This window comes from Malaya genurostris, chromosome 3, assembly GCF_030247185.1.
Source record: "Malaya genurostris strain Urasoe2022 chromosome 3, Malgen_1.1, whole genome shotgun sequence".
Classification (NCBI taxonomy): Eukaryota; Metazoa; Arthropoda; class Insecta; order Diptera; family Culicidae; genus Malaya; species Malaya genurostris.
In genome coordinates, this window is record NC_080572.1 from 157,489,565 (window position 1) to 157,509,967 (window position 20,403).

Sequence of the window (20,403 nt, forward strand, 5' to 3'; positions counted from 1 at the left end):
TTATCACTTTGTTTATATATCATGTTAATGAATGATAATACTTGGCTTGTATTCATTTCATTCAGTAGCTTCCTACAATCTAAAATAATACCTGTTATACGATATCACACAGCCAGGCTTTATTGCTTCAGCAACATCAATGCATTGAACTCAACAGAATTGGACATAATTAGCATTATAAATGACAGTTACTTAGAAAATAAACAATTTCTTACAATACCCATTTTATTGTATTCAACTCGTTTCTATTTCAACACAAAACCCAATGCTGCATAAATTCGCGTCATAATTTTATATGTATTTTTGCTCACGATATAATGCCACCGTGCCCACCGTGCATTTCTCACACCACCTCAATACGAAATAGCAGCGCGCAAGCAATAAAAAAATGCAAAAAAGTTTATGTAATTTTTTTCAATTTTCGGTTGTTTTAGCTAAAATTTTATAATTTTGAGTTGCATTTTCAGAATCTTTGTGAAATTTTGCTACAAACACTACTTTTCAGTTCTAAAATCATCCCCGTGGGACGGAACAGTGACCGTTTATACATATCAAAAACCAATTACGGCTCGGCAAAGCAAAATTTCAAAATTCTAAGAATACTTAGTTATGATAAATTTGATTTCGAAAACTTAAGTGTTTTTGATTTTTCGAAAATCGGTCTAGTTTTTGAATAATTGATCAAAAACGCGATTTTCGCATTCCGCTACATTTCACCTTGAACAACACCATTTAAAGATTTTTAGATCAATTTGTGATTCGTCGATAGATTACAAAACTCTCATCTCGTCACTACTACCAAAGAGAGCTCAGACGAACAAAATTATTTTACTCTCTCCTTTTTTTTGAAAAATCTGTATAAATCTGTATTGAGTTAAAAAACCTGTACAAAATCTGTATTCTGTGTGATATCTGTATGTGCATGTAAAAATCTGTATAATACAGATAAATCTGTATAAATGGCATCTCTGGTCCTGACTTTACGCCGTGATGGGTTTTTGGTGATTAGTTTCGCATAAGTTACACGCTTAAAAATAGTTACTCAAAAATGAGTAGGATCTCACTCATCTACAGAAAAAGTGGAACAACTCTAATTTAGAGTAACTCCGAAGTTACTCAAATTTGAGTTCTTCCACTGAAAACGATATTTAGGTAAAATCTACTCATTTACTGAGTAATACTTTATTCGTACATGTACAAAAATAGATTCCTCATAAATGACATTTGAGCATATTCGTTTCCATTCTAAAGCACAACACGAAGCTGATCATTCCGGTTTTTGCAGACACAGCACCGTTTGTGTTGATCGATTCACCCTCGAAATACGCGTCTCACTACCAAAAAATACAACCTGTTGCTACAAATGGTTATTACAACTTTTAGACTTATCGCGAATGCGAATAGTAACTATAAAACGAGATTTTGCGTTAAACTCAAATTTAGAGTAGGAGTTACTCAATATCATTGATGATAACTACTCAATTTTTGACGTTTCCATGTATCACTTGAAAATGAGTAACTAGTACTCAAACTTTGAGTAACTTTTTCTAAGCGTGTATTCTGATAGTGGACAAGAGTGTTTTAAAATGTTTTGTTGTTGCTTGCTATTCACTGTAGCTTTTTAATTTTAGTCGCGAATCAAACACATTGCGAAATATTGATTAATTTTTAAAATATTGCAAAACGCAGAACGTTGTTGCAGGTAAGTGTTTTAATGTTTATTAGAGGTTTACTAGATGAAAAATTCTGATGTTTTCAAGGTATTAAAAAATCTAGGTTTAAACCAAATAATATCGTTAGGCGGTGACGTTGCCGATGCTCTAATAGAACAGAATTGCAAAAGTTAATGCCAGGAAAAATATTGGGTATGTATTGCAACAAACTATCCCAGTCAACTCGTCTGGAATTTGATTAGGAACTCTGTATGATTTCCAAATGGATTTCGAATCAGGTGCAACAACCGATTCCTACACGGAACGGTTGTTGCTTCTGATTCGGAATCCATTTGGAAATCATACAGAATTCCGAATCAAATCCAGACGGGTTAACTTGAATTTTATCATATACCATCATTGTGTTAAGGCTCCAATTTCCATTCAATTTTGTTGTGAATACGACTTCCTTTACAATGGGGCGCTATTTCAAAATTTACCCTCTAAGAGAGTGTTTGATCGTGAATATCTCTTGTTGTATCTAACTTGTCAACATAATTTTTGCTACATGTCATCGGGAATATGATTATAATTTTATGATGAAATTTTCAGTTGTATGACATAATCTCAAATAATTCAAAATTAAACTCGTGTTTGTCTTTCTCGTTTTTTTAATGCTCATGGCTCAGTGGTCTGTAGAAAGATTTATATAATTGAACTACCAATAGATTCGAAATTTCTGAACTTAAACGTGTAATTGCAACAACATTGAAATGTTTCAATATTACACTATTGAAAAAGCTGTCTGATTTGACCCATATCAACACCATCTAATCAGAACGCGTTCTGAGTAGGAGAACATTATATTTGCTGCTATACAACTGCATCGATATAAAAGATAAATTTTGAATTATCTGGAATTAGAGCCGGATTTCATTGTGAGCTCCAAATGCACCAATTGATTCCGCCCGAAATGGATTGTTTCATCTTCTTTGAATTCCAATTGGAAATAACTATAAATTCCTGGTCAAATTTCGGATGAGTTTACAGAGTGTACACGCCAAGAGCCATCTCAGTTCTGTCTAAATGCAGATATTGGTCGTGACAATTCAAGGCATTTTTCAGTCCCACAGATCATCATTAATAATTAATTCATTTTCCTCAATTTCTTACCAAGAGCAAAATAGAGGTTGAAAAAAATGCGCCGTCACTAACACATTCAATTTTGTTTATTTTGGGGAGCAGGGAAAAGCCCGATGGAGATGAAATTTGACAATCTCTCTCTCCAGCAAGCATAAAACCTCCTCATCTTTTGTTCAACAGATTACAATGATCCAACAGATACAATTGAGGTTACAACATTGATTGTAAGCTTCTTATGGAGGCACACAACGTCAAGTTCATGGAATATTTTGACGTCCAGTACGTGAGTAATATCCGGCTAAAAAAATTATTAAATGAATCGACGTCGACCGAAGTTGATTTATCGTCTGAATCGTATTTACTGCTGGCTTTTTTTGATAAAAACAATCCAATCTCATTTGCATTTGTGGTTGTAAGTGAGCTGTCAGAATGCTTAATGTGGCAGGTTCTTTTCGTTCTCGTGATGATAGACGTTTCGGGTTTAGGTTACAGACTCTCATAGTAACAGACCGGCGAATACTTCTTTGGGAGCCAAACGAACCGTCAAATTCCTATGCTAGAGCATGGGAGTGTGACGGTTCGTTTGGCTCCCTAAGAGGTATTCGCCAGTCTGTTACTATGAGAGTCTGTAGTTTAGGTATTGAATTAAGAATGATCGATTTATTTTCCGGATTTTAGTTTTGTTCAATTTACAATTTTTATTTGTGTGAATGTAAGTTTACCGAGAAGTCTTGAGACATGTATCGAAGAAGTTTTGGAAATAATTATTTGGAGAAGGCTAATGTTTAATAAACATTGCTCGACCCGCGGCGATGACAAGAACAATTGAAGTTATTTATTTTCCTTCGCGCGAAGTGGAAAATCCACGCCAGCTTCGCGCATGAATTAATGTGTTTATATTCATTGCGTTACTTTGCTTGTGCGCTGTAAACAATTCAAGTGTTTAAGCGAGGAGGACCGTTTTTGGTACCGAGCATAATTTCGGTCATATCGGTCCAACTCATAAGATATTTAAAGTTTATGATTTGTAAAGTGCCGATGCATCAAATCATAAGACTGAACCTGCTACAATGTATGGCTGGTTTCCGAACAAGGTACTCTCAAGAAAATGTTTACAACGTAAGTACATTGTGTCGAAATGAAATGTAATATTGAAATTGTTCTGAGTATACGGATTAGGATTAACGTGGAAAACGGGGTGGTTTTGTAATTTCGCCACACCTTCCCCGTGAAAAAAAATATGAAGTTTACTTAATCATTTTCATTTGATAAAGATTTGGGTCTGGTCTCAAGAAATTTCTTACAATATTGTGTAAAATGTAATGTGTTTTACAATGTTTTGATTTTTCTTCTGTGATATAATTCCTGGATTTTGATTTTGCTTTTATGTTATTGTAAAATGGTCAATAGTGTAATTTGTGTGATATAATGTTAAGTAAAGAAATAATAATAATAATTTCGAATGTAACGAGAATATAGTAATGAAATAATCATAACCGTTTTTATTATTTTTACGTTTCGTCTTTGACTCATCAGTGCAGAGCAGTTCAAATTGAACTGCTTAGTGCGAAACTCGGCAGTTCAATTTGAACCGCTAAGCAGATGTAAAGTTTCTGCTACTTACAGAACACTTTTTGTTTTGCAACGGAGTGCAATGTCTTTTCTGACGTGCCGAACGAAAACGTGTTTTCGACTATTTCTGGCCGATGCAGGTATGGTCATTTAGGTGTTAGCCAAATTTTGTGCTAGGGCACATAACCGTTTTTATTTTATTTTTTACGTTTCGTCTTTGACTCATCAGTGCAGAGCACACCTAAAATGATTGAAGATGAAGATAAACGGCACGGCACGTGATTCAAGATGAGAAACCAGAACCGGTCACAAACGCATGGCAGAAGGCGGACAATAAAGAACGGGCAAACAATCGCTTTGTGCATCGATCAGAGCCAGTACGTTCTCACCAAAAAAAGTAACTCTGCGAGAGCTGTTTAGGATATATTGAAGACTTGCCACGAAAAGTTGACGGCGACATCACTGCTTTATTTGTTGATTCGTCTGTGCGACGCAAAATTGGATGAATCCGGAGTTGTGTAGATGCATTTACTTGACATGGATTTTCTGTTCGAACGCGTGGCTCGAGCTGGCCGAGAAATTGAAAATTGCGATGGGTTTGCGGATTATACCCGAATCATACCATTTCCTCGCTTCTGCTTTGGAAGCACGGCCGGATGACATTACTATGGAATTAAGCCAATCGAAGCTTATGCAGGAATACCACAAGCGGAAGGAGCGGGGCGGTGCGATGAAAAACGAACGAGTTTGAAGGTACAAAAGATGAAAAAGGAAAAAAGAGTGTTTTTTTGTCACAACCCAGGACACTTCAAGAAGGATTGCAGGAAATGGCTGGGAATAAAAAAAGATAGTGTTGGCGAGGGATCCGGAAGCAAGCCCGGAAATAGCGGTCAGACACAAACAAAGGCGAAACAAGCAACGGGTGAAAGTTCAGTCTGTTTCTCAGCGAATGAGAAAAGTGAACTCGTGTGCGCCGCGGTAAAAACGAATCACTATTCGACAGCGGTGCGTCATGCCATATGAGCAATGATGAAAGTTTTTTTTTATGAAATCGACATGTCAGGGTTTTAGTGTTCTGTTTAAACGCAATTGCGTGCAGATTATAAATGAATCGAAAGTGGTGGCGCTAGGAGATCGCTGTGGCGGATTATACGTATTCAAGCAACCCGAGCGAGTGTCAATAGCAAACAGTCGATGTCACACCCTCAATTGCCAGCACACATGGTATAGAAGATTCGGACATCGTGACCCCGCGGTGTTCGAGCGCATCCAGAAGAACAAGTTGGCAACTGGGATGAAACTTGTCGATTGCGGAACTAAAATACCGTGTGGACATTGTATGGCTGGAAAGTCGTCTCGTTTACCGTATCCTCAGCAGTCAAAGAGCAGAGCAGCTCAGCCATTGGATTTAGTGCACACCAGTCACGTACCCAGAGGGGGGGCCCGAGGGGCCCTGGCTCCCTTCCCGAAATCAAACACGATATATAATTATTTAGAAGATCTCAAACATTTGTTACAGAAATAACAAGACAGTTAACGTAAAGAAATGTAATACAATAACAGTTCCAGTGGAAAAGTTTAAAGTGTCTGTTAAAAACACCCGTAAAAGGCACTCCGAAAATTGGGTACATAAACAATCTTCAGTAACCTTAATGTTTTTGCCTTTCTCTATAGAAAGGTATTAGAATTGCTGGAAAAACCGACTTTCGAACGGAGCCTCGGAGACCCATAGTGTTATATACCATTCGACTCAGCTCGACGAGATCGGAAAATGTCTGTGTGTGTGTGTGTGTGTGTGTGTGTGTGTGTGTGTGTGTATGTGTGTATGTGTGTGCACTTTTCGAAGATATTTGAACGCGCTCAATTTTCTCAGAGATGGCTCAACCTATTTTAACAAACTTGGGCTCGTTTGAAAGCTACTATCGGGGCATTGATCAAGTTCGAAGATAAAATGGCTGTGACTTTTGGTTCCGGAGATATGATTGTATAAGTGACGTAACCGACAAAAAGCGTTGTATTTGAACGCGCTCAATTTTCTCAGAGATGGCTGAACCGATTTGAACAAACTTGGACTCGTTTGAAAGCTACTGGCGGGCCATTGATCAAGTTCGAAGATCAAATGGCTGTGACTTTTGGTTCCGGAGATATGATTGTATAAGTGACGTAACCGACAAAAAGCGTTGTATTTGAACGCGCTCAATTTTCTCAGAGATGGCTGATCCGATTTTAACAAACTTGGACTCGTTTGAAAGCTACTGTCGGGCCGTTGATCAAGTTCGAAGATCAAATGGTTGTGACTTTTGGTTCCAGATATATGATGGTATAAGTGACGTAACCGACAAAATACGTTGATTTTTACCGCTCTTGTATATATAAGGGTGCCAAAATTTTGGGATCAACTCTATTTTCGTAAAGTTCTAGTGCTCAAAAGTTTAAGCACCTCGAAAAAAGCCTTCATGCAAAATTTGACCTAAATCGGACATGCTTAAGGGGTGCTGCCCGGTGGTAAAGGTTTGACAATTATCGATCTTGAAAAAGCACCATAGGGGGGAGTACATGAAATTTCCAAAATCGAAATTTTTTTTTGATGCCAAAACTTTTAAAACTGCATAAAACATCGAAATTTAGTGTCATCTCAAAAAAAATTTTTTTTGAAAAAATCAACTTTCTGGGACTTAGAAAAATTTTCATATTTGTTCTAAGTCCCAAAAAGTCGATTTTTTTTTCGAGATGACACTAAATCTCGACGTTTCATGCAATTCTAAGCCTTTTGGCATCAAAAATTATTTTTCGATTTCGAAAATTTCATGTACTCCCCCCTATGGTGATTTTTCAAGATATATGAAAATTTCACTAAGTGGACTAAGAAGGCTTTTTGCCTTTCTCTATAGAAAGGTATTAGAATTGCTGGAAAAACCGACTTTCGAACGGAGCCTCGGAGACCCATAGTGTTATATACCATTCGACTCAGCTCGACGAGATCGGAAAATGTCTCTGTGTGTGTGTGTGTGTGTGTGTGTGTGTGTGTGTGTGTGTGTGTGTGTGTGTGTGTGTGTGTGTGTATGTATGTATGTGCACTTTTCGAAGATATTTGAACGCGCTCAATTTTCTCAGAGATGGCTCAACCGATTTTAACAAACTTGGGCTCGTTTGAAAGCTACTGTCGGCCCATTGATCAAGTTCGAAGATCAAATGGCTGTGACTTTTGGTTCCGGAGATATGATTGTATAAGTGACGTAACCGACAAAAATCGTGCTATTTGAACGCGCTCAATTTTCTCAGAGATGGCTGAACCGATTTTAACAAACTTGGGCTCGTTTGAAAGCTACTGTCGGACCATTGATCAAGTTCGAAGATGAAATGGTTGTGAGTTTTGGTTCCGGAGATATGATTGTATAAGTGACGTAACCGACAAAAAGCGTTGTATTTGAACGCGCTCAATTTTCTCAGAGATGGCTGATCCGATTTTAACAAACTTGGGCTCGTTTGAAAGCTACTGTCGGGCCGTTGATCAAGTTCGAAGATCAAATGGTTGTGACTTTTGGTTCCAGATATATGATGGTATAAGTGACGTAACCGACAAAACACGTTGATTTTTACCGCTCTTATATATATAAGGGTGCCAAAATTTTGGGATCAACTCTATTTTCGTAAAGTTCTAGTGCTCAAAAGTTTAAGCACCTCGAAAAAAGCCTTTATGCAAAATTTGACCTAAATCGGACATGCTTAAGGGGTGCTGCCGGGTGGTAAAGGTTTGGCAATTTTCGATCTTGAAAAAGCACCATAGGGGGGAGTACATGAAATTTCCAAAATCGAAAATTTTTTTTGATGCCAAAACTCTTAAAACTGCATAAAACATCGAAATTTAGTGTCATCTCAAAAAAAAAATTTTTTGAAAAAATCAACTTTCTGGGACATATTTTTTCTAAGTCCCAAAAAGTCGATTTTTTCAAAAAATTTTTTTTTCGAGATGACACTAAATCTCGACGTTTCATGCAATTCTAAGCCTTTTGGCATCAAAAAATTTTTTTCGATTTCGAAAATTTCATGTACTCCCCCCTATGGTGATTTTTCAAGATATATGAAAATTCCACTAAGTGGACTAAGAAGGGTTTTGCCTTTCTCTATAGAAAGGTATTAGAATTGCTGGAAAAACCGACTTTCGAACGGAGCCTCGGAGACCCATAGTGTTATATACCATTCGACTCAGCTCGACGAGATCGGAAAATGTCTGTGTGTGTGTGTGTGTGTGTGTGTGTGTGTGTGTGTGTGTGTGTGTGTGTGTGTGTGTGTGTGTGTGTGTGTGTGTGTGTGTGTGTATGTGTGTATGTGTGTGTGTATGTGTGTGCACTTTTCGAAGATATTTGAACGCGCTCAATTTTCTCAGAGATGGCTCAACCGATTTTAACAAACTTGGGCTCGTTTGAAAGCTACTATCGGGGCATTGATCAAGTTCGAAGATAAAATGGCTGTGACTTTTGGTTCCGGAGATATGATTGTATAAGTGACGTAACCGACAAAAAGCGTTGTATTTGAACGCGCTCAATTTTCTCAGAGATGGCTGAACCGATTTGAACAAACTTGGACTCGTTTGAAAGCTACTGGCGGGCCATTAATCAAGTTCGAAGATCAAATGGTTGTGACTTTTGGTTCCAGATATATGATGGTATAAGTGACGTAACCGACAAAATACGTTGATTTTTACCGCTCTTGTATATATAAGGGTGCCAAAATTTTGGGATCAACTCTATTTTCGTAAAGTTCTAGTGCTCAAAAGTTTAAGCACCTCGAAAAAAGCCTTCATGCAAAATTTGACCTAAATCGGACATGCTTAAGGGGTGCTGCCCGGTGGTAAAGGTTTGACAATTATCGATCTTGAAAAAGCACCATAGGGGGGAGTACATGAAATTTCCAAAATCGAAAATTTTTTTTGATGCCAAAACTTTTAAAACTGCATAAAACATCGAAATTTAGTGTCATCTCAAAAAAATTTTTTTTTGAAAAAATCAACTTTCTGGGACTTAGAAAAATTTTCATATTTGTTCTAAGTCCCAAAAAGTCGATTTTTTCAAAAAATTTTTTTTTCGAGATGACACTAAATCTCGACGTTTCATGCAATTCTAAGCCTTTTGGCATCAAAAATTTTTTTTCGATTTCGAAAATTTCATGTACTCCCCCCTATGGTGATTTTTCAAGATATATGAAAATTTCACTAAGTGGACTAAGAAGGCTTTTTGCCTTTCTCTATAGAAAGGTATTAGAATTGCTGGAAAAACCGACTTTCGAACGGAGCCTCGGAGACCCATAGTGTTATATACCATTCGACTCAGCTCGACGAGATCGGAAAATGTCTCTGCGTGTGTGTGTGTGTGTGTGTGTGTGTGTGTGTGTGTGTGTGTGTGTGTGTGTGTGTGTGTGTGTGTGTGTGTGTGTGTGTGTGTGTGTGTGTGTGTATGTATGTATGTGCACTTTTCGAAGATATTTGAACGCGCTCAATTTTCTCAGAGATGGCTCAACCGATTTTAACAAACTTGGGCTCGTTTGAAAGCTACTGTCGGCCCATTGATCAAGTTCGAAGATCAAATGGCTGTGACTTTTGGTTCCGGAGATATGATTGTATAAGTGACGTAACCGACAAAAATCGTGCTATTTGAACGCGCTCAATTTTCTCAGAGATGGCTGAACCGATTTTAACAAACTTGGGCTCGTTTGAAAGCTACTGTCGGACCATTGATCAAGTTCGAAGATCAAATGGTTGTGAGTTTTGGTTCCGGAGATATGATTGTATAAGTGACGTAACCGACAAAAAGCGTTGTATTTGAACGCGCTCAATTTTCTCAGAGATGGCTGATCCGATTTTAACAAACTTGGGCTCGTTTGAAAGCTACTGTCGGGCCGTTGATCAAGTTCGAAGATCAAATGGTTGTGACTTTTGGTTCCAGATATATGATGGTATAAGTGACGTAACCGACAAAACACGTTGATTTTTACCGCTCTTATATATATAAGGGTGCCAAAATTTTGGGATCAACTCTATTTTCGTAAAGTTCTAGTGCTCAAAAGTTTAAGCACCTCGAAAAAAGCCTTTATGCAAAATTTGACCTAAATCGGACATGCTTAAGGGGTGCTGCCGGGTGGTAAAGGTTTGGCAATTTTCGATCTTGAAAAAGCACCATAGGGGGGAGTACATGAAATTTCCAAAATCGAAAATTTTTTTTGATGCCAAAACTCTTAAAACTGCATAAAACATCGAAATTTAGTGTCATCTCAAAAAAAAGTTTTTTTGAAAAAATCAACTTTCTGGGACTTAGAAAAATTTTCATATTTTTTCTAAGTTCCAAAAAGTCGATTTTTTCAAAAAAATTTTTTTTCGAGATGACACTAAATCTCGACGTTTCATGCAATTCTAAGCCTTTTGGCATCAAAAAATTTTTTTCGATTTCGAAAATTTCATGTACTCCCCCCTATGGTGATTTTTCAAGATATATGAAAATTCCACTAAGTGGACTAAGAAGGGTTTTGCCTTTCTCTATAGAAAGGTATTAGAATTGCTGGAAAAACCGACTTTCGAACGGAGCCTCGGAGACCCATAGTGTTATATACCATTCGACTCAGCTCGACGAGATCGGAAAATGTCTGTGTGTGTGTGTGTGTGTGTGTGTGTGTGTGTGTGTGTGTGTGTGTGTGTGTGTGTGTGTATGTGTGTATGTGTGTGTGTATGTGTGTGCACTTTTCGAAGATATTTGAACGCGCTCAATTTTCTCAGAGATGGCTCAACCGATTTTAACAAACTTGGGCTCGTTTGAAAGCTACTATCGGGGCATTGATCAAGTTCGAAGATAAAATGGCTGTGACTTTTGGTTCCGGAGATATGATTGTATAAGTGACGTAACCGACAAAAAGCGTTGTATTTGAACGCGCTCAATTTTCTCAGAGATGGGACTTAGAAAAATTTTCATATTTTTTCTAAGTCCCAAAAAGTCGATTTTTTCAAAAAATTTTTTTTTCGAGATGACACTAAATCTCGACGTTTCATGCAATTCTAAGCCTTTTGGCATCAAAAATTTTTTTTCGATTTCGAAAATTTCATGTACTCCCCCCTATGGTGATTTTTCAAGATATATGAAAATTTCACTAAGTGGACTAAGAAGGCTTTTTGCCTTTCTCTATAGAAAGGTATTAGAATTGCTGGAAAAACCGACTTTCGAACGGAGCCTCGGAGACCCATAGTGTTATATACCATTCGACTCAGCTCGACGAGATCGGAAAATGTCTGTGTGTGTGTGTGTGTGTGTGTGTGTGTGTGTGTGTGTATGTATGTGTACTTTTCGAAGATATTTGAACGCGCTCAATTTTCTCAGAGATGGCTCAACCGATTTTAACAAACTTGGGCTCGTTTGAAAGCTACTGTCGGCCCATTGATCAAGTTCGAAGATCAAATGGCTGTGACTTTTGGTTCCGGAGATATGATTGTATAAGTGACGTAACCGACAAAAATCGTGCTATTTGAACGCGCTCAATTTTCTCAGAGATGGCTGAACCGATTTTAACAAACTTGGGCTCGTTTGAAAGCTACTGTCGGACCATTGATCAAGTTCGAAGATCAAATGGTTGTGAGTTTTGGTTCCGGAGATATGATTGTATAAGTGACGTAACCGACAAAAAGCGTTGTATTTGAACGCGCTCAATTTTCTCAGAGATGGCTGATCCGATTTTAACAAACTTGGGCTCGTTTGAAAGCTACTGTCGGGCCGTTGATCAAGTTCGAAGATCAAATGGTTGTGACTTTTGGTTCCAGATATATGATGGTATAAGTGACGTAACCGACAAAACACGTTGATTTTTACCGCTCTTATATATATAAGGGTGCCAAAATTTTGGGATCAACTCTATTTTCGTAAAGTTCTAGTGCTCAAAAGTTTAAGCACCTCGAAAAAAGCCTTTATGCAAAATTTGACTTAAATCGGACATGCTTAAGGGGTGCTGCCCGGTGGTAAAGGTTTGACAATTATCGATCTTGAAAAAGCACCATAGGGGGGAGTACATGAAATTTCCAAAATCGAAAATTTTTTTTGATGCCAAAACTCTTAAAACTGCATAAAACATCGAAATTTAGTGTCATCTCAAAAAAAATTTTTTTTGAAAAAATCAACTATCTGGGACTTAGAAAAATTTTCATATTTTTTCTAAGTCCCAAAAAGTCGATTTTTTCAAAAAAAATTTTTTTCGAGATGACACTAAATCTCGACGTTTCATGCAATTCTAAGCCTTTTGGCACCAAAATTTTTTTTTCGATTTCGAAAATTTCATGTACTCCCCCCTATGGTGATTTTTCAAGATATATGAAAATTTCACTAAGTGGACTAAGAAGGCTTTTTGCCTTTCTCTATAGAAAGGTATTAGAATTGCTGGAAAAACCGACTTTCGAACGGAGCCTCGGAGACCCATAGTGTTATATACCATTCGACTCAGCTCGACGAGATCGGAAAATGTCTGTGTGTGTGTGTGTGTGTGTGTGTGTGTGTGTGTGTGTATGTGTGTGTGTATGTGTGTGCACTTTTCGAAGATATTTGAACGCGCTCAATTTTCTCAGAGATGGCTCAACCGATTTTAACAAACTTGGGCTCGTTTGAAAGCTACTATCGGGGCATTGATCAAGTTCGAAGATAAAATGGCTGTGACTTTTGGTTCCGGAGATATGATTGTATAAGTGACGTAACCGACAAAAAGCGTTGTATTTGAACGCGCTCAATTTTCTCAGAGATGGGACTTAGAAAAATTTTCATATTTTTTCTAAGTCCCAAAAAGTCGATTTTTTCAAAAAATTTTTTTTTCGAGATGACACTAAATCTCGACGTTTCATGCAATTCTAAGCCTTTTGGCATCAAAAATTTTTTTTCGATTTCGAAAATTTCATGTACTCCCCCCTATGGTGATTTTTCAAGATATATGAAAATTTCACTAAGTGGACTAAGAAGGCTTTTTGCCTTTCTCTATAGAAAGGTATTAGAATTGCTGGAAAAACCGACTTTCGAACGGAGCCTCGGAGACCCATAGTGTTATATACCATTCGACTCAGCTCGACGAGATCGGAAAATGTCTGTGTGTGTGTGTGTGTGTGTGTGTGTGTGTGTGTGTGTGTGTGTGTGTGTGTGTGTGTGTATGTATGTGTACTTTTCGAAGATATTTGAACGCGCTCAATTTTCTCAGAGATGGCTCAACCGATTTTAACAAACTTGGGCTCGTTTGAAAGCTACTGTCGGCCCATTGATCAAGTTCGAAGATCAAATGGCTGTGACTTTTGGTTCCGGAGATATGATTGTATAAGTGACGTAACCGACAAAAATCGTGCTATTTGAACGCGCTCAATTTTCTCAGAGATGGCTGAACCGATTTTAACAAACTTGGGCTCGTTTGAAAGCTACTGTCGGACCATTGATCAAGTTCGAAGATCAAATGGTTGTGAGTTTTGGTTCCGGAGATATGATTGTATAAGTGACGTAACCGACAAAAAGCGTTGTATTTGAACGCGCTCAATTTTCTCAGAGATGGCTGATCCGATTTTAACAAACTTGGGCTCGTTTGAAAGCTACTGTCGGGCCGTTGATCAAGTTCGAAGATCAAATGGTTGTGACTTTTGGTTCCAGATATATGATGGTATAAGTGACGTAACCGACAAAACACGTTGATTTTTACCGCTCTTATATATATAAGGGTGCCAAAATTTTGGGATCAACTCTATTTTCGTAAAGTTCTAGTGCTCAAAAGTTTAAGCACCTCGAAAAAAGCCTTTATGCAAAATTTGACTTAAATCGGACATGCTTAAGGGGTGCTGTCGGGTGGTAAAGGTTTGGCAATTTTCGATCTTGAAAAAGCACCATAGGGGGGATTACATGAAATTTCCAAAATCGAAAATTTTTTTTGATGCCAAAACTCTTAAAACTGCATAAAACATCGAAATTTAGTGCCATCTCAAAAAAAATTTTTTTTGAAAAAATCAACTTTCTGGGACTTATAAAAATTTTCATATTTTTTCTAAGTCCCAAAAAGTCGATTTTTTCAAAAAATTTTTTTTTCGAGATGACACTAAATCTCGACGTTTCATGCAATTCTAAGCCTTTTGGCATCAAAAATTTTTTTTCGATTTCGAAAATTTCATGTACTCCATAGGGGGGATTTTTCAAGATATATGAAAACATCACTAAGTGGACTAAGAAGGCTTTTTTTAGATAAGCATCACTGTTCTCATACAAATAGGCAGCGCAAATGTCAAGCACTAGTTTGGGAAAAATGATGCTGACTGTGTGACATAAACACTGAAGCATGCTTTTGTGAACTACTCGAATCAATCCGAATCAATTGGTGTCTAAAATTATTTAATAAATGTATGAAACATATTTTCATGAGACTGTTATGAAAGAAGAGAAAGGCATTATCACACCACTAGGTGGATTAAGAAGGGTTTTTATCTTTGGGCCCCTCTCGAAACGAAATCCTGGGTACGGGCCTGGTGCACACAGACTTGTGCGGACCAATGAGTAATGTCACCCCAGGAGGAAAAAAATGTTTCATGACTATTATCGACAATTACAGTCGGAATGTAGTGATGTATCTGCTGAGAGATAAAGGAGAAGCAAAAAATTGCGTAATGGACTATGTGCGGCTTGTGGAGAACCAGTTCGGAAGAAAACCGAAGGCTATTCGTTCAAATCGTGGCGGAGAATTCGTGAACGAAACGCTAAAGAAATTCTACATAAACGAAGGGATCAAGATGCAGCTGACAGCGGGGTATGCGCCTCAGCAAAATGAAGTGGCAGAGCGGCGCAAACGTTATTTGCAGGACATGGTCGTTTGCATGCTCCTCGATGCAGGTTTAGAGAAAATCTATTGGGGAGAGGCAATTGCGGCAGCTGCGTACGTCCAGAATCGACTATCATTCCGAGTAGTAGAAAAAACTCCTTACAAGTTATAGAGCGGTGAGAAACCTGATTTGTCTGATCTGAGACTTTTCAGCTTTGAGGCTTACGTTCACATTCCCGAGGCGATGCGTGGTAAACTAGACAGCAAAGCGGAAAGGCGTTATAGTCGTTGGTTATAGCTGTGAATCTAAAGCTTACCGTTTCCTGAACAAACAAACCAATAAGGTGGTTATCAGCAGGAATGCCAAGTTCCTGGAACTCGGATCTGATGTACAGTAGGAGACCAAGGATCGTTTGCCAAGTGATCAATCGGTTGCAATGGATGTAGAGATTCAGTGTTCATCTGATACAGATACTATCGTGGATGAACCAGACTTCTATGGATTTTCGGAAAGTGACAGCGAGTATCATGATCTCGAAGAAGTAGATGAGTTTCCACAGCGCAGATCGCATCGATCTAATGCTGGTGTGCTACTAAACTAGACAAATTATGTAGTATGTATAGCAAGAAGTGAATCACGAGAACCAAGAAACTATAAGGAAGCAATTGAATGTTCAGATAGGAAAGAATGGGTGAAGGCAATGAACGATGAATACCAGGCCCTGTTGTCAAATGATACCTGGTCGCTCGTTCGTTTGCCCAAGGAAAGTCACGCCATCGGATCGAAATGGGTATATAAGTTGAAGAAGGACTCGTTTGGGAAAGTAGTACGTCATAAAGCCAGACTTGTTGCTCAAGGTTATGCTGTTGCAGTATCTAGTCATCGTAAACGGAAGATGCATCGATGTAAAGAACGCCTACTTGAACGGGAATTTGGAAGAAGAAATTTCCATGCGACAACCTCCAGGATATGCTGTGAAGGGAAAGGAGGAGTATGTTTGCAAATTGAATCGTAGCCTGTATGGATTGAAACAGACAGCAAGAGTTTGGAATATGTCACTGAAAGGAATGTTGCTGAAGTTGGGCTTTGAGCAGTCACAATCAGATGTTTGCTTATTTGCGAAACAATTGAAAGATGGTGAATGGCTCTACCTACTCGTTTACGTGTACGACATGATCGTGGCTTGTAAGGATCAACGACACATTGATTATCTTGTACGAAAGCTGGAAAGCTAGAATGTTGAGATTACGTCGCTAGGTGAAAATCGACATTTTCTGGGCATGCGAGTGAGGAATGATAACGACGGAGTGTTTCGTCTCAGTCAACGATCTTTCATACGGGAGATTGCGCAACGTTTTGGTCTTGAAGAAGCTAAAGAAAGCGGATATCCTCTGGACACGGGTTATTTGAAACAGCAGGATAGTGTACCTTTACCGGGTAACATCCAGTATAACAGTTTAGTTGGGGCGTTGCTATACTTTGCGACTAACTCTCGACCGGATATAGCAGCGGCAGTATCAATTTTGAGTAGGAAAACGAAGAATCCAACGCAGAGAAATTGGGTGGAACTGAAAAGAACCGTGCGATACTTGCTTAGTACTCAGAACTACGAATTGAGTTGGGAGGAGATAGAACGAAGTAGATGGAACTTGTTGGTTACAGCGATGCTGAATCCACCAGTGGCTACATCTTCCAACTCAGAAATAGATCTGTAAGTTGGGCTAGCAGGAAGCATAATTGTGTGACTACTTCGACTCTGGTGGCCGAATACGTCGCTTTTTCAGAGGCAGCTACTGAAGCAGTATGGTTTCGTAGGCTTCTTGTGGACCTAGGACATACACAACAGAAGCCAACGTCGGTGTTCGAAGACAATCGCAGCTGCATCGATTTTGTTTCACTGGAACAGACGGAGTAAGCACATCGACGTCAAGTACTACCAGGCGAAAGATTTATGCACGAGAGGAGAAATCTGTCTGCGATTTTGCTCAAGTGATGTAATGGTTGCTGACGTTTTCACGAAACTTCTGGGACCAATGAAGATGAAGCAGTTTGCTACATGTTTGGGATTGATGGAGAAATAAAATTGATTATTTTAGTGAAAACTCATGTACTTCACTAGTCCTTGTCCAAGGGGGTAGATTTATAATTTTCCGGCTTGTAAAATATTCAGTTAGAGCGTCCAGACCTGTCTGTAGTTTATTCTTCTGAGCATTAATGATACGACCTTTGTAAAGAATGGAATCATCAGCAAATTGTGACAGAACACCACCACCCGCACGGAGAACCCTTCGATCATAAAATTAATAGTTAATTTAACTAATTTCTTTTTGATTCAACCAGTATGGTTTTTGATTTGCATATATTCAAGTAGTTGAAAAATATGTTGTTTTGAATGCTGTCAAATGCCGGAGACAGTTGAAAGCAAAACAATAATCGCAATACAAAATCAACAACTCTTTTAGTTGAACTCTGTTCGCGTCGCTTCAAAATGTCAATGAAAACAACATCGATGGTTAAAGCGTTTGGTGAAATTGTGTTCATTCGATTTGAGAATTTTATGATAACAAGTTTTTATCTAACAGCGGTGTTGTGATAAAATTAACCTTGTTTGAGATGAAAAAGGTTTGATGACAAATTAGAAAATGTTTATGAATGATCATCTCGTAACCTTTCAGGTATGCGGAAAAAATTGATGCTTCAAATTCGATCATTATTTACTTCCAGCAGACTGTTTTACTTTCAGCTGTTTGATACCGATGATGATGTTCATGCATTAGCAATGAAACGCTTTTTGACATGAATTTAATTTATAAAAGTAACAGGAGCGAAGGATTTCAAACACACAGAACGCGCTGCGATTGAATGGCGCGTTTGAATTGCCGTCGCAAAATTTCAATTCCCAGCGGTTGATGCACCTAAGCTCATATAAATTGACTAAAATTATCAGTGTATAACTTTAGTTCAACCGTTTGAAGGCATCATCTTTCAATACTCATTTTAGGTAAATTAAATAATTTTGCTGATTTACTTGCCCCTCCGGCACTTTTGCTGATTAAAAACGTGTTTCTTCATCAATCATTTCCGATCGAATCAGTAGTATTTTTTAGAATTCAGATCTTTTCTGATCTCGACTTGACATGATCATGATCAAACAAATATCAAAATCACTTAGAGATCAGATCAGTTATGATTACGTAATAATTTATATACTGTTTATATTTTAACAACGATATATATTTCCTGAATCTCAACATACCGAACTTATTTCAAATAGATCATGACGTGTATCAGTAAGTATATTTTGATTATTTTCGCAAATCAATAACATTGTTCGAGTTGATTCGACTATTTGCAATGTCTAAACAAATAAAACCGATTTATTTTTCAACTAACAGAATTTTGTTTCAATAACAACACCAGTTATTTCAACTAAAATATTTGTTGAAATTGGAAGGTATGTTTCCTCACTAATTTACAGCATTTTTTTTAAACAGTTAAATTAGTTGTTTCAACCATCGTTTCTGCTAATCGAAAAACAAAAATGACAGTTTAGTTAAAACAACAATCGATTAGTTGTACCAAATTTCAACCAATCGAATTCAGAAAATCAACTAATATTCTGGTTGAAATGGGATCGCGGGTGGTCAGAGAAACCTGGAATGCTCTATCTGTAAGATAATTTTTGATAATTTTAATAAGATACATCGAAAAATTATACCGATGCAGTTTGAACACCAGGCCATCGTGTCACACATTATCGAATGCCTTTTCAATATCCAATATTGCCATGGCAGTCGTTTTGGACACTGATTTGTTTTGCTGGATGACGTTGTTAACCTTTGTGAGTTGGTGGATGGTGGATCTTCCTTTCCGGAACCCAAACTGTTCTTCCAGTAATATATCCTATTCATCTGCGAAAGCAAGAATTCGCCTTTGTATTGGCTTTTCAAACCGCTTGGAAAGGGGAGAGAGTAAACTGATGGGCCGATAGCTCTTGGAAAAGGAAGGATCTTTCACTGGTTTCAAAACTGGGATAACTTTAGCTAACTTCCACATTGAAGGGAAGTATCCAAGCTCCTAGCACCTGTTAAAAATTTTAGCTAAGAAAACAAATGAGCGAATACTCAAATGTTTCAGCTTAATGTTGATTGTGTTGTCGAATCCGGGGGCCTTCATATTTTTGGATTTTTTCATAATTTGATTTGTTGAAATTGGACCCAGTCGGTGCGATAATAGTTCCTCCGAGGTTGAATAGGTTTCTGGTGAAGATCCCAATGTCAATATTACTGAAAAGTGGTCGGAAGAGAGCTCGTTGAAGACAACCGGAGAGCTGTTTATCGCGATGTTGCTGATGAATATATCCAAAATGGAATGAACTTCCTGGAAAGTCGCGTTGGTTGATCCGGACCGAGGATGTTGTACTGTTCAGCTTCGTAATCTTCGGCAAGTACGAATCCGTTTCGGTTCTTTCTTTTGTTTCCCCACAGCTCATGCCGTGCGTTCAGGTCCCCAGCAATGATGAATTTGTTCTGTCGTCGAGTGAGCATAGCCAGATCTCGCTTCAATGATGCACACGTACCATCTCGAAGATTGGTTTGTTTGGGGCAGTACGCTGCAATGATGATGATGGGTCCCATCGTCGTTGTAATCTCAATTCCGATGGCTTCTATAAGTTGCAATTCAAAGGCAGGCAGAAACCTGTGCTGAATGGATCGTTTAATGGCAATGGCAAAACCCCCTCCTCTGGTAATTGTCCTGTCGAGCCTGTGAATTCTGTAATTGGAAATAAAAAAAAAATTTCCGGTTTAAGGTAGCGCTTCGCCGTGGTCACGGGAGCTCGCTGTCTATCCCGGGGTTTCACGCACTTTACTCAAAATTGTGAGAAAACGGTAAAGAAAACGGAAATTCCAAGAACATACGATTCGAGATAATTAATTTTTCTATCGATTCGTATATAAACTGTGCCTGATAAACGTTTTTATCGAAAGATTTCGTGCGAGTTTTAAAAATAAATGAGTTTTTCCTTATTCTTTCGCACGCACACAATGTCAACGCATGCAAAATCGCACGAAATCTCGCGAAAGAAAAGCTTTCTAACTAATATTTTTCGCCAAATGCATAGTAAAATCATTTACCTACAATCGTATGTTTTTGATTTTTCGTGAATCGGGTTAGTATTGGAGAAATTTGCAATTTAGAGTGAAATTTCGGCGACAAAGCAAGAGGAAGCAGTGA

The 20,403-nt window shown here is 38.2% G+C and overlaps 2 protein-coding genes across 2 annotated transcripts in view; both read left to right on the forward strand.

The window, feature by feature from the left end:
- The window catches only part of LOC131436174 (zinc finger Ran-binding domain-containing protein 2), a 190,970-nt gene that overhangs the window by 151,508 nt on the left and 19,059 nt on the right, over window positions 1-20,403 (forward strand). The gene's annotated exons all lie outside the window — the stretch shown is intronic.
- LOC131436172 (uncharacterized) overlaps window positions 1,564-20,403 on the forward strand; it is a 36,526-nt gene continuing 17,686 nt past the window's right edge. Inside the window, exons 1-2 of the mRNA XM_058604714.1 lie at window positions 1,564-1,702; window positions 1,761-1,865. The gene's annotated coding sequence lies outside the window, so the exon portion shown is untranslated. The remainder of the gene's footprint in view (window positions 1,703-1,760; window positions 1,866-20,403) is intronic.